This window comes from Cyprinus carpio, chromosome A8, assembly GCF_018340385.1.
Source record: "Cyprinus carpio isolate SPL01 chromosome A8, ASM1834038v1, whole genome shotgun sequence".
Taxonomy (NCBI): Eukaryota; Metazoa; Chordata; class Actinopteri; order Cypriniformes; family Cyprinidae; genus Cyprinus; species Cyprinus carpio.
Genome location: NC_056579.1, coordinates 13098612 through 13111111, shown reverse-complemented (window position 1 = coordinate 13111111; position 12500 = coordinate 13098612). Strand labels below are relative to the sequence as shown.

Here is a 12500-nt window from a genome sequence, read left to right as displayed (position 1 = left end):
CTGACCGGAGAACTAGGTATTAAGTATCATTAATTATAATAATCATCGAGGGATCTGCAGAAATTACAAAATATACTACATCTCTGGTCGGCTATACTATGGCTCACTGTTTCCCACTTCAGCTACAGTTGAGTTGTTTACATTTTAAATCATGCAAGTGCATACGTGAAGGGAGTAGTTGTCTGTTCTTATGATTTAGTTGCAACAGTAAAAGCCATTACAACTATAAAAGCTCTTTAATACTTAATAATTAGAGTCTTGATGTAATTTATGATGCCATTGAATATACAATGTGATCTTACTGTGATATGTACTAGAGCATGGCATTTTTCCACATCAGTTTTTCTTCAAATAACATTCACGACTGAATAAATTACAGTAGCAAGACTGTGTAAACTTCTGTTGTATAAGAGAATTATGACATAAAGGGCAGACTTTTAGACTGAGTCATTCTATTATAAGCTAGCCAAACTTACCCTACTCTTTTCACATTGTATTTCACAAACATCTGAATGGAAAAGCCTTCACATGAAACTGATTTTTTCCCCCAACATTTCCAAATGTTTATGAAATGATTAAATTGATTTCATAATGCGTTTATTCCCATAATGCAACAATGCAGATCATTGTGGAAACAATAAGAAACCAGAAATTACAACATTTGTGAGAATGAGGTTCTATTTAATTAAGTTTAAGTGCCGCATATATTATTCATGAATTTAGGAAACATTTGAATTAAATTAAATCGGTTACCAGACATGGTTTAGTTGATAAAAACATAACATTATACATTAGGATTATTATTACATGTGGTTACATTAGGAAATGTACAGTATGTACTACATACTGTGGTTGTATTGTGCAATGTAATTTACTTTTACATTTAGTCATTTAGCAGGTGCTTTTATCCAAAGCGACTTACAAAGGAGGACAGTGGAAACAATTAAAATCAACAAGAGAGTAATGATATGCAAATGCTATACAAGTCTCAGTTTGCTTAACACAGTATACATAGCAAGGTTGTTTTTTTTCAGTTATATAATAAATAAAAAGAATACAAATAGATAGAATACAAAAAGATTAGAGAAGCTTGTTTTAAGAATGATGGATGGAAAGATGGAAGAGATGTGTTTTTAGCTGATTCTTAAAGATTTCACCAGGAGGGAACATTTAATTTAAAAGTCTGTGAAAGTGATTTTGTGCCTCTTTGGGATGGCACAATTAAGCAACGTTCACTTGCAGAACGCAAGCTCCTAGAGGCACATAAGTCTAAAGTAATGAATTTAGGTAAAGGGGTGCAGAGCCAGTGGTGGTTTTATATGCAAACATTAAAGCCTTAAATTTTATGCGAGCAGCTATTGGTAGCCAGTGCAGATTGATAAACAGAGGTGTGATGTGCATTATTTTCGGCTCATTAAAAATTAATCTTGCTGCCGTGTTCTGGATTAATTGTAAAGGTTTGATAGGAATGGCTGGAAGACCTGCCAAGTTGTGAAGCATGTTCTGAAAGAAACGGCCTGATCTTCTTGATGTTGAATAAAGCAAATCTGCAGGACCGGACAGTTTTAGCAATGTGGTCTGAGAAAGTCAGCTGGTCATCAATCATAACTCCAAGGTTTCTGGCTGTTTTTGAAGGAGTTATGGTTGATATGCCTAACTGGATGGCGAAATTGTGATGAAACGGTGGGTTTGATAGAACCACAAGCAGTTCTGTCTTGGCAAGGTTGAGTTGAAGGTGATGGTCCTTCATCTAGCAAGAAATGTCTATTAGATGAGCTGAGATGCGAGCAACTATTGTTGGTTCATCAGGATGGAATAAGAGGTAGAGTTGAGTGTCATCAGCATAGCAGTGACATGAAAAGCCATGTGTCAAAATGACAGAACTTAATGATAAATGAAATGTGTAAATGAAAAAGGAAATTAGTCTGGGTATTATTTATTCATTAAAAATCAAAGCTAGCATTAATTCTTGTTTTCATGTTGCTTTAAATGACAGTGAATGGGGGCAAACAAAGTCCCTTTCTGAAGTGGGTAAGATTTCTAATACTAATTAAACTGAATGATTTTTAAAAACACAATGAGCAGGTTTATATATTTATTATCAAAAAATTAGGTAATGAAAAGCAATGCCTCTATAAAAGACAAATGACTCTAAACTAAAAGATGGGACTGCTTAGCTGACATTTTCAGCATTATGATTCCTCACATTAATTTTTCTACCAGTGATATGTGGTTCTCTTTATGGCTGTGTGGAGTAACAGCGCTGATGTGGTAGCAGAGGTCACAGGTTTAATCTCCAGTTGGGGCAACCCATGAAATGAACAGTTACCAAGATGCCCATCATGTTCTGTCACCGCAGTGACCTTGAGCGAGCCTCTTAACTCATGGTTGTACAGGAATACTTGCATAATTACAGGAACCTGTCCTTATTGTAGGCATTTCTGTAAGATAAAAGCAAGCGATCTTGACTAGGGAATTTAATGCAAGGTTATATCACTCAGAAATAATCCAGGTTAAATGAACACACATTATTTTGTGACTGTGTAATTTTGTGTGTGTTTAGTTCATTTAGGGTGGTCCTGGCCTTTATTGCTCTCACAGCACCAGTCCCATTTCTTGATTTGTTTCTCCACCTGGACCATTCAGGCCTATACACGCACACACATATGAATGTAGCCTGGAGGGACCATGTCTGTGTATGTATACAGTATGTGTTCTCTATCATCCTTCAGCCGAGATGATGGGATAGTAGAAGGTGAAAATGTGTGTACATTACGTGCTTGTTTCCATTTACACTCAGGTTCTGAAAGGGGTTTTTCAAAGTGATGCCATAGAAGAACCATTTTGGGTTCCCCAAAGAATTTTCAGTGAACAGTTCTGAAAAGAAACTTTTGTTCATAGTCTGAACATTTGAATAATCTGAAAACCCTTTTTTCCACTATAAAGAACCTTTTGTGGAATGGAAAAGTTCAATGGATGTTAAAGGTTCTTCATGGAACCATCAAGGTCAGGCATGTACCTTTATTTTTAAGAGTATGTGCAAAGGTGTAATAACCACTGTCAACCTATTTCTAAATGAAAATTAGAATGTGCATTCAACGTGCACGTGCAAAAAATGTTCTTTGTGATATTTCATTCAAATATTGAAAAAAATACTTTCAGAGCACTTTCCTTTTTTTCTCTTTTCCTTTTTTCTTTTTGCTCATGTCACTTAGGCTGTATGGACTAATGGATAATGTTACCCAATAGTCAAATTGTTTCAGTAAACTCACATTCAGTTCTGATAAAATAATGTCCAGTCTGCCCTTTTTTGTCTCATTGAATTTCCTGTTTCAGTCTGAAATATGTCAATTTAAATAGGTTGTGAATGGGTATTCACTTTGAGTTTAATCATTTGTTACTTTATTCAGTATTTTTCTTGCTTAAGATATCAAGTTACATTTTAAATCATTCTTACATCTGTGCATGTGTGCTGTTGTTTGTCTGTTTCTGTGTGTGTGAAGCCAATGGAAAACAAAGGTTTACATTATATTGTGCTGACGACATCAGGTCTCCATGACAGCTTATGGGTAAGTATCATATAACACAGGCCAGCTCTCACTTCCTCTATCTCTCCCTCTCACAGTGAAACTTGTTACAGAATCTCTGATTATTGTGATTTCAGGTACCAGACACCTAGAACAAGATGGTCCGTTGCGTGTTTGTGAAACAGGACGAGGGAAAGAGAATAAAAGCATCAAGAAAAAATGTAAATGTGTTTGAGAGCTTGATGAAATCATATTTGCTGACTGTTTCCCTCTAGAGTGTCTATTTGGTGCCATAATGACGCCCCTCAGTCGAAAGTGTGTAGTGCAGCTCACTTTGTGCTTGGGCTTGTAGTGATAATTAGACTGTTAAATTCGATTCATGGATACACTGTTTTAAATATAGAAGTAAAGGGACAGTTCTCACAAAAATGTAAATTCTGTCATCAGTTACTCACCCTAATATTGTTTCAAACCTTATGACCTGCTTCTGTACCTTATTTCTGGAACACAAAAGGAGAGACTGTGAAAAAAACACACTGGTTGTTCTTTTTCTTGCAATTAAAATGAATGGGAAACTTAATTTTCAAGCTTCAAAAAAGGATGCAAAAGCAATTAAAAAAAATCATTGATTCATATGATATGTGCACTATACTTCACATCATCTGAAGTAATACAGTAGCTTTTGTTGACAAACCATAATTTTTATTTTTATTCACTGACTTCTTCCCACTAGTGAGCTGTTATCCACTGCAACCTGATCATTGAATTTGAGAACCGTGTCAGTCAATTTTTTTGTGGACAAATCATTTAGGTTGGTTTTAGGTCTGATTCATTAAACAACTGACTCATTCATTCATGAATCAGACATTGCTAAAATAGTCTGATAAAAGATGTGCAGTGAACATCTTGTTCAGTGTTCAGTGACTTTTCAGTCAGTTCCTCAAACAAACCTTTCAGAAGACTTGAAAAACTAGACTTGAACTATTCTTCAAAAATGTTCTGTGTTCCACAGAAGAAAATCATACAGATTTTGGAACGACTAAGGGTGAGTTTATTTTTGGGTGGACTATCCCTTTAATAATTTACCTCATTACAATCCAAAGGTGAGCTAAAGCACCGGAGTCCATGGGAACTCATCCAGAATTAATTAAAACATTCCAACATAACAAAACACACATCTCATAGTGTACATCCCTCATGAGAGAGAGAGAGAGAGACAGAGAAAGAGAGAGAGAGAGAGAGAGACTTTTACCTCTGACCAGTCTCCACCCATAATAGCCTGCCATCCAGGAGGGAGTGGCTGACCGAGGGAGGGGAAAGAGAGAGAGGGAGAGGGAAAGCTGGAGAGCTCTGCGGTAGCAGTCAGCGCAAGAACCAAAGCAGAAAAGTACTGAGAGAGAGAAGGGAAAAAGAAGGTAGATAGGGAAAAAAAACACTGGAATTAGGAGCTAAGAAATAAAATAAAGGAGAAAGAGCGAGAGAGAAGTCTGGAAAATCATTTCAGACCAGGACAGAAGAGACTGAGAGAGAGAGGGGAAAAAAAGACAGAAACATGAATTAAAAGAAGTCTTGGACTTCACATTGGAGACACATGTCCACGTGTGAACTGTTGCTGCTGCTGTGATCTGTCATTCCTCCTCACAGTGTGTGTGTGTGTGTGTGTTCTTGAGAGACTGAGGAGAGTGTGTGTGAGCCTGTCGTTCCTCTGGAGTCTACGGGACCATGGCACCTGTCAGGAATGGGTGAACTTGAGGCTTAAAGGACTCCGGGAAGAGAAAGAAAGAGAAAAAGGCTGAAAGAGTAAAAGGTAAGATTATTTCTTTTCTAGCAATTTATAGTAATGCTGAGTTTTTGTATGTAGAAGTGTGTGTGAATGGTTCTCCCTTTTTAATTTGTGATTAGTGGAGATTAATTTGTATTAACCAGCATTTAAATATCTTGATCCTTTGATATTTACTTGAATAATTTGAATAAAGGCCATACAACTAGTTGAAAAAGTGAGAGTGTGTACATTGGGTAGGGAGCCCTCCAATGCGACAAGCTGTTCGACCTCTTTGTGCAGGCGTGTATTTAACATATTGTGCATGAATGTGGATGAATGATGGCCTGGTATTGTGTTTCTAGATATGAATATAGTTAAGTCTGAGATCTTGTGTAATATATGGATAAATCATGGGTTGTTATGTTGGTCCAGTTATTAAAACTAGTTTAGATTGTGTGCGTCTCTCTGTATGTGTGGACTGACCTATCTGGACTGTTTTCTTAATATAGAGTGATATTAAAAGATTAAATAGTCTGTGAATAAGGAAGGGAGAGAGTGACAGATAAAGAATGGAAGAGTGATAGGGAAAGACATGTTCATTCTGTAAGTGTGTTTCTGCTGAAATATTTACCCTGGTGCAACTCTGACTGTTCCTGTGTTGCTCATTGGATGATGTTCTTTTGGTTCACACAAAGAGCAAAAGACTGTTATCATCACTCCATCATCAACTTTTTATGATTTTTATATTTTCAAGCCCAAAACCATCACAGATTAATCAAACATACATATAAATATACACTGCACACACACATATATTATTTAAACTAACTTTTATTTTGGATAATCGATTTGCAGCACTTAGCCTTAGGGTTATAATGTAGATTAACCGTAAATGAATACAAGCTTTTTTTTTTTTTTACAATACAAATGCATTATTTGTCAATAACTAAGTTTTCACTGAGAACATCCCGGACATCCCAAAAGAGTGGGTTTGTCAGATTTTGTATGTATGTGTTTTGTATACAAAAACACACATGATCCATACCATGCACTACCCGAAATAGTAATTAGACCCACAAACACTCAAATACCTACCCTCACTCATACACACACACACACACACACACACAAGCAACACACACACACACACACCACACAAGTGTTGACACAGAAACACAGTGCGTTTTTGATCAGCTGTGTTTTTGGCGAGGAAAAGAATGTTGTGTTGTTATAGTGGCGACTCTAAGCAAGCGTTGTGTGTGTGTGTGTGTGTGTGTGCTTTATGAAATTACATCCAACAACTCATGCACACACAACTGAAAGGTCCCAGACTCTTTTATGCTTTAATGTGCATCTCCAAGTGACTTTATTTCTCTCTGGCTCCTTGATTCCTGCTCTCAGGATTAGGGGGTGGGTAGAGAGACAGAAAGAGAGCGTAAGTAAGAGAGATTGAGAGTGAGATGGCTTTTAGCCTGGTGGCTCAGCCGGTGTGGATCGTTAATTGAGCTGCTCCCATAGGGGGGTATCAGACCCCAGATTAATTTGGCTCCCCCTCCTCACACACACACACACACTCATGCTTTCACCCTCACACAAACTCACACTCTCTTTTAAGGCCCTTTATATCCATCTATTAGACCACAGTTGTCAGATGTCCTGTCACTGCTGGAGTTTCTATTCTGACAGGAGATTGCGGGTGGGTGTGGGTGGATGTCTCTATGGTGGGATCATTGATTGTTTTGTGGAGTGTAGTACTATTTAACTCTGGTGGGACCTGTAGGCCTGGACACATTAGGTTGTCTTTTTTCTATACATCACTGTAAATGTTTCTAGGTTCCCAAGTAAAGTAAAGCCATGGAAAATATTTCAAGGATTTACAATTGTGTTCTCCAGGCCTGAAAAAGTCATCTACATGTAATTTTTGTAAGCGAATCATTTTGAGTCAGTTCTTTTCAGTTACTCAGTTGAATCAGTTCATCAATGATTCATTAATGAAACAGTCTGAATCTAAATTATTTTTATGTAATCACACATACATATGCTTAAAAAGGATGTGGAATACTGTTGGTCAAAAAGTGTGGGAACCCTAAAATGAAACCTTAAGTTTCAGGATATTCCTGGTAGATGAAGCAACCACAGAAAATAATTTAAAACTTCCTTTAAATTCTTTTGTTACATAATCTGTTCTCCATTGTTACACCATTATGAAAGTTGCAGGCAGGTGAAGACATATTAAATACTCAGTTATTGAATTTGTCTTTTTTTGTGGTTGAGGATACTGAGTTTGTGTCTGCAGCATTGTCTCTAGAACAGCAATGTGAATCAGTGACTCATTATTTTGAGATCTTCAGTCCAAATGAAGATGTAAGCTTGATCAGATGCTCACCTCCTACCTCACGTTTATGGATGCTACTGAAAGGATGAACAACTGTGTCTTGTGGCCCAAAACCAGATTAAAAACTATCATGTAAAGTGGCACATGGTGTAGTGGGCAGATAGAGGAGAGGTTTAACTCCACGTGTTTCTGTGAAGTGCGGGATTATGTGATCTCCCTCCTCTTGAGTGTTTTGCTAGAAACATCATGCAGATAACTGCAGTAGCTCTCCAGATCTATGTTCCAAACATATAAATCTAACATGGTCACTCTTGTCTCCTCCTGGGCTTGGTGAGCAGTAGATTTCATATTCAGACATGCCATTCTGACATCTATCAGAAATGTATTACTCAATAATATAAAGATGATTGCTCTGAAAAGTAATATTTTGTGATAGTTAGTGGGGTTTTTTTCTGTTTAAATTTTGTATAATACAAACCAACAACCTGTTTTATGTATTAAATATAATTTCAAGAAACTGTATGTCATTTGATCAATATGAATATACATTTTGCTTGCAGTGCTGTATTGTAATGTTGTAATGCTTGCTTTTTTTTTTTTTTTTTTTTTTTTTTTGACAAAGAAGTATAGAATTGTATTATTGTAAATGTATTACTTACTGGCCATTAACAGCCTATCGTCCAGAATTTTAATAGTTAAACGTCCAAATAGAACAGGTTTTATTAAGCTACTGATATGACTGGAGCTATCTCATTTGTAAATGATTTTACACTTAAAAAATACTATTCATTTCTTTTTGTAAAACTTTTCAAGGAGAAAAATACTGAGTACATTTTTAATGTGTATCGTTTACTGTAGTCTGTTCACACATACTGTAATACCACTGTAGTGACACTTCATAACAAGCGGTATTGTAAACTTTTACAGTCTTTTTAAGTCTGAATTAATAATTCATTGTAACTTGAGCAAGATCAAAGAGCTGGTTTGGCATATAGCTTGCAGAAGTTAATACTTTAAAGGAATACTCCACCCCAAAATGAAAATTTTGTCATTAATCACTTTACCCCCATGTCGTTCCAAACCTGTAAGAAAAGCTTTGTTCGTCTTTGGAACACAATTTAAGATATTTTGGATGAAAACCGGGAAGCAAGTTCATAACGTTACGGTTGAACCACTGATGGCAGATGAACTATTCTGACGTGAACAACTGATGGCAGATGAACTATTCTGACGAAGCGCTCCTTTATTTCATACTTTCCTGGATCTTGACAGTGTAATTTACTTGGCAGTCTATGGGACAGTCACAAACCTCAAAATTTTCATTTTGGGGTGGAGTATCCCTTTAACAATAAAAGAGCTATCTATAATACTTGTTATCTCTTCCTGTTTTGATTATTGAGATATTGAGTTCAAGTTGAGTTCACGGTGTCTGTGATTTTCTTGAGAATGTCCACCTAGAGTTTTTATAGGATATGAAGATGGCAAGAGAAGAACAGGATCGAGTCAACAAGTGCAAAAATGTTGAACAGGTCAGTTTACCGAAGGAGGGATAACATACTTACTCTGGAGGGAGAGGGGAAGATGAATAGATAAGGACAGAATGATAGACCAGGTAGGATAAGAGAGCAGTGAAGGAGGGTGGTGATTTTTGTAATGATAAAGTAGCAAATGATTAAGGTCATTGTTATAGTCTTTTGTGTTGCTGTTGCCACATTTCACTTCTCACATATGCACACTTTCAAACAGTTTCACTATACACTACTTTTCAAAAATGTGGCGTCAGAAAGATGTTTTTGAAGTCTCTTATGCTCTCCAAGGCAACATTTTTTTTTATCAAATATATAGTCAATATAGCAATATTGTGAAATATTATTACAATTGAAAATAACTGCTTTCTATTTTAATATATTTTACATTGTCATTTATTACCGTGATGCAAAGCTGTATTTCAGCAGTCATTACTCCTGTCTCCTTCCAAATTTACATGGATTACATAGATAACACATTACACCGAGCTTGATAAACCCTTCTCAGATTAATGTGTTTTTGGCTAAAGTATTTTTCCATCACTATACTGTATGTTTATTTTTAAGTCAGGGCTATAGTGGTATGATGTCATTAGACAGTGCCCGCAGAAGTGTGTGTGTGTGTGTGTGTGTGTGTGTGTGTGTGTGTGTGTGTGTGTGTGTGTGTGTGTGTGTGTGTGTGTGTGTGTGTGTGTGCGTGCGTGTGTGTGTGTGTGTGTTCATATGGGTCTGAAAGATGACAAAACATTGCTGCTTGATTAAAAAGAGGGAGGCATTCCTGAACACATGCTTTTAAAACAGGGAATATGTTTGTTTGTTTAGTGCTTGTGAGTGTGTATGTCTGTTGTTATGTGGCCATGATTAAAGAGGCAACAGATAAATCATGATGACCTGCAAGTTGTAGGTTGCTTTGGAAAGATGAGTTATGTCAGTGGCATTTTATGAAAATGAATGAAATATGTGATGACATTTTTTCTTTTTTTTTTTAAAAAGAACCCAGCATTAGGTAACAGAATTGGATTTCCTTTGTCCAAAGTTCTTCCACAAATTCAAAAGAATTGTTAATGGAAGGGTTAAGGAACAGGAATTGTTAAGAGGCATCAAACTAAATAGGCAACATTCCTCCGTCTCCTGCTCTACTAACTTCCCAAACTGTTTGTCATTCACATTCGGCCTCACTAGAGCTCTATGAATTGATTGTACTAGGGGATGGTACACAGCGTGACACCTTTTTAAAAGGTGCAAATGACTCTGTGACACTGATAGATTTCCCCTTTAATAGAACTGGACTGAGTGTGACTGGACACACAGAAAGTGGCTAAAGATGCCACTATTTATATATAGAAAGAGAGAGAGTGACAGTCAGAGAGAAAAAGAAAGAACAATACATTAAAAAGGCATTAAGGATTATGGGTAATGGAGCAGGCCCGTCAATGTGGATTAGCTAATGCTCATCAGAGAGTAGAAGTGGTGTGTGTGTGTGTGTGTGTGTGTGTGTGTGTGTGTGTGTGCATGAAAGTGGGGTGAATGTGTCCCTACATACACCCCTCAGTAGTATGCTGCTCATGTCTGTGTGTGTGGGGTTAGGTTGGATCCTAGCTCATTACCTCGTAGTGGTCAGCTAAAGTGTGTGTTCAGCAGCAGCTTTTAAATAATGAAAGAAGATAGAAGATATTGGATGTGCACAGAAAGCAGTTTGTGTGTGTTTGAAAAATGGAGTCCCAGGATGAGGAGAGATGGAGGTGGTTGCAGATTTGGATTTGATGCCCACAAACTCCTAACAAGCTACCTGCTTGAGTGTGATGTGTGTGTGTGTGTGTGTGTGTGAGAGAGAGAGAGAGAGAGAGAGAGAGTATGAGAGAAAATAATCCTCTCTTAGCAAACTTATTTGATTTCATAAGTGGAACAGCACTAGTCTGCATTTATTCTTCTACATATTTACATATTGCAGAAGTGCCGCTGGAGAAACTAGTGATCAAGTGAAATATAATGACTGTGTGTGTGTGTGTGTGTGTGTGTGTGTGTGTGTGTGTGTGTGTGTGTGTGTGTGTGTGTGTGTGTGTGTGTGTGTGTGTGTGTGTGTGTGTGTGTGTGTGTGTGTGTGTGTGTTGAAGGTCCATTCTCTGTGAGATTCTATACCCAGTAGCACTCTCAGCCGTAGTAAATCAATATCTGTCAATCACATACGCACACACACACACACACACACCTGACTGCTGTACACACCCTCAATGGTTATTTCCCCTAGGGCACCTCAGAGCAGATAGTGGGGCAGTTTTGTCTGTGTATGTGTGTGGAGATGATAAATGTGGAATTCTTTAGGTTTCCTTATTACTGTGTGGTTTGTTAGCGGTCAGAATGTTTCTATAGTTAGTCAAATAGTGATTAGCACTAGCAATTCCCACATGTTTCCATTAACACGGACACCTTCTGGACCTGATGTCAGCTGGTATTGACCTTTCTTGAACATACAGCAAATTGTGCGTGTGTGTGTGTGTGGGAGACAAGAGCTCAGTAGAGTCAATGACAAGAATTCCTGCTTGCATTCCTCTGGAAACTTCAATCACACACAATACATCAGACTTGTACAACGCAAAAAAAAATATATTTTTATTTTTTATTTAATTTTGTTTAAATTTTCTTTAAAAGTTATTTGGTGAATCCATAACAATACAATTATATAATTTATTTACAAGTGTCCTTGGCGATGTACATTCAAGTGATTATCGGAAAAGAAAAATATGTAGTGCGGGGACTTGGTTCTTTCCATTGGCTGTTAATTGGATGGAGGCATATCTGCAGTAAAGTGCAAGAAAGGGGCAGGATTAATGATTGGAGAGGTCATATGTCACCAGATGTCTATCTTTTAAACAGAAGTTTCAGTTATGACATTTTGATTAAAATTATGAGGTCAAAGGTCAAATGAGATTATTAAGAAGCGTTTCGAAAATAGATTTCCATTTCATGTCGGCATATGAGTTGTTGTTTTATAGATTGAAAGTTTTTGAGTTACATCAGTGTCACGCTATCATTCCTATAATTTCCATTTAAATAACATATTTGTTTATGTTTTAGTGTAGAATAACACTTTATTTATTCACTAAACCCATTTCTTTCTTTCTTTCTTTCTTTCTGTATAGGCTGTTTGTTTGGTGTGAAATCACGTTTGTTCAGTTCTCCTGCAGCTGTGCTCATTACTGAATTAAATTAAACATTCTCCAAACTAAACACAAAGTCTTGAGTGTACACACACACAAGGCTGGTGTCTGCTGTCTACTCCCCGTGTAGATCTGCTAATCCATGTTTACAGTGGTTACTTGACATTTGTCTTGCCATATGTCTTGAAAGCC

At 37.0% G+C, this 12500-nt stretch overlaps 1 protein-coding gene across 1 annotated transcript in view; it reads left to right on the top strand.

The window, feature by feature from the left end:
• The first annotated feature begins 4803 nt into the window (after positions 1-4803).
• LOC109095381 (semaphorin-3B-like) overlaps positions 4804-12500 on the top strand; it is a 33327-nt gene continuing 25630 nt past the window's right edge. The window contains exon 1 of the mRNA XM_042762339.1: positions 4804-5334. The gene's annotated coding sequence lies outside the window, so the exon portion shown is untranslated. The remainder of the gene's footprint in view (positions 5335-12500) is intronic.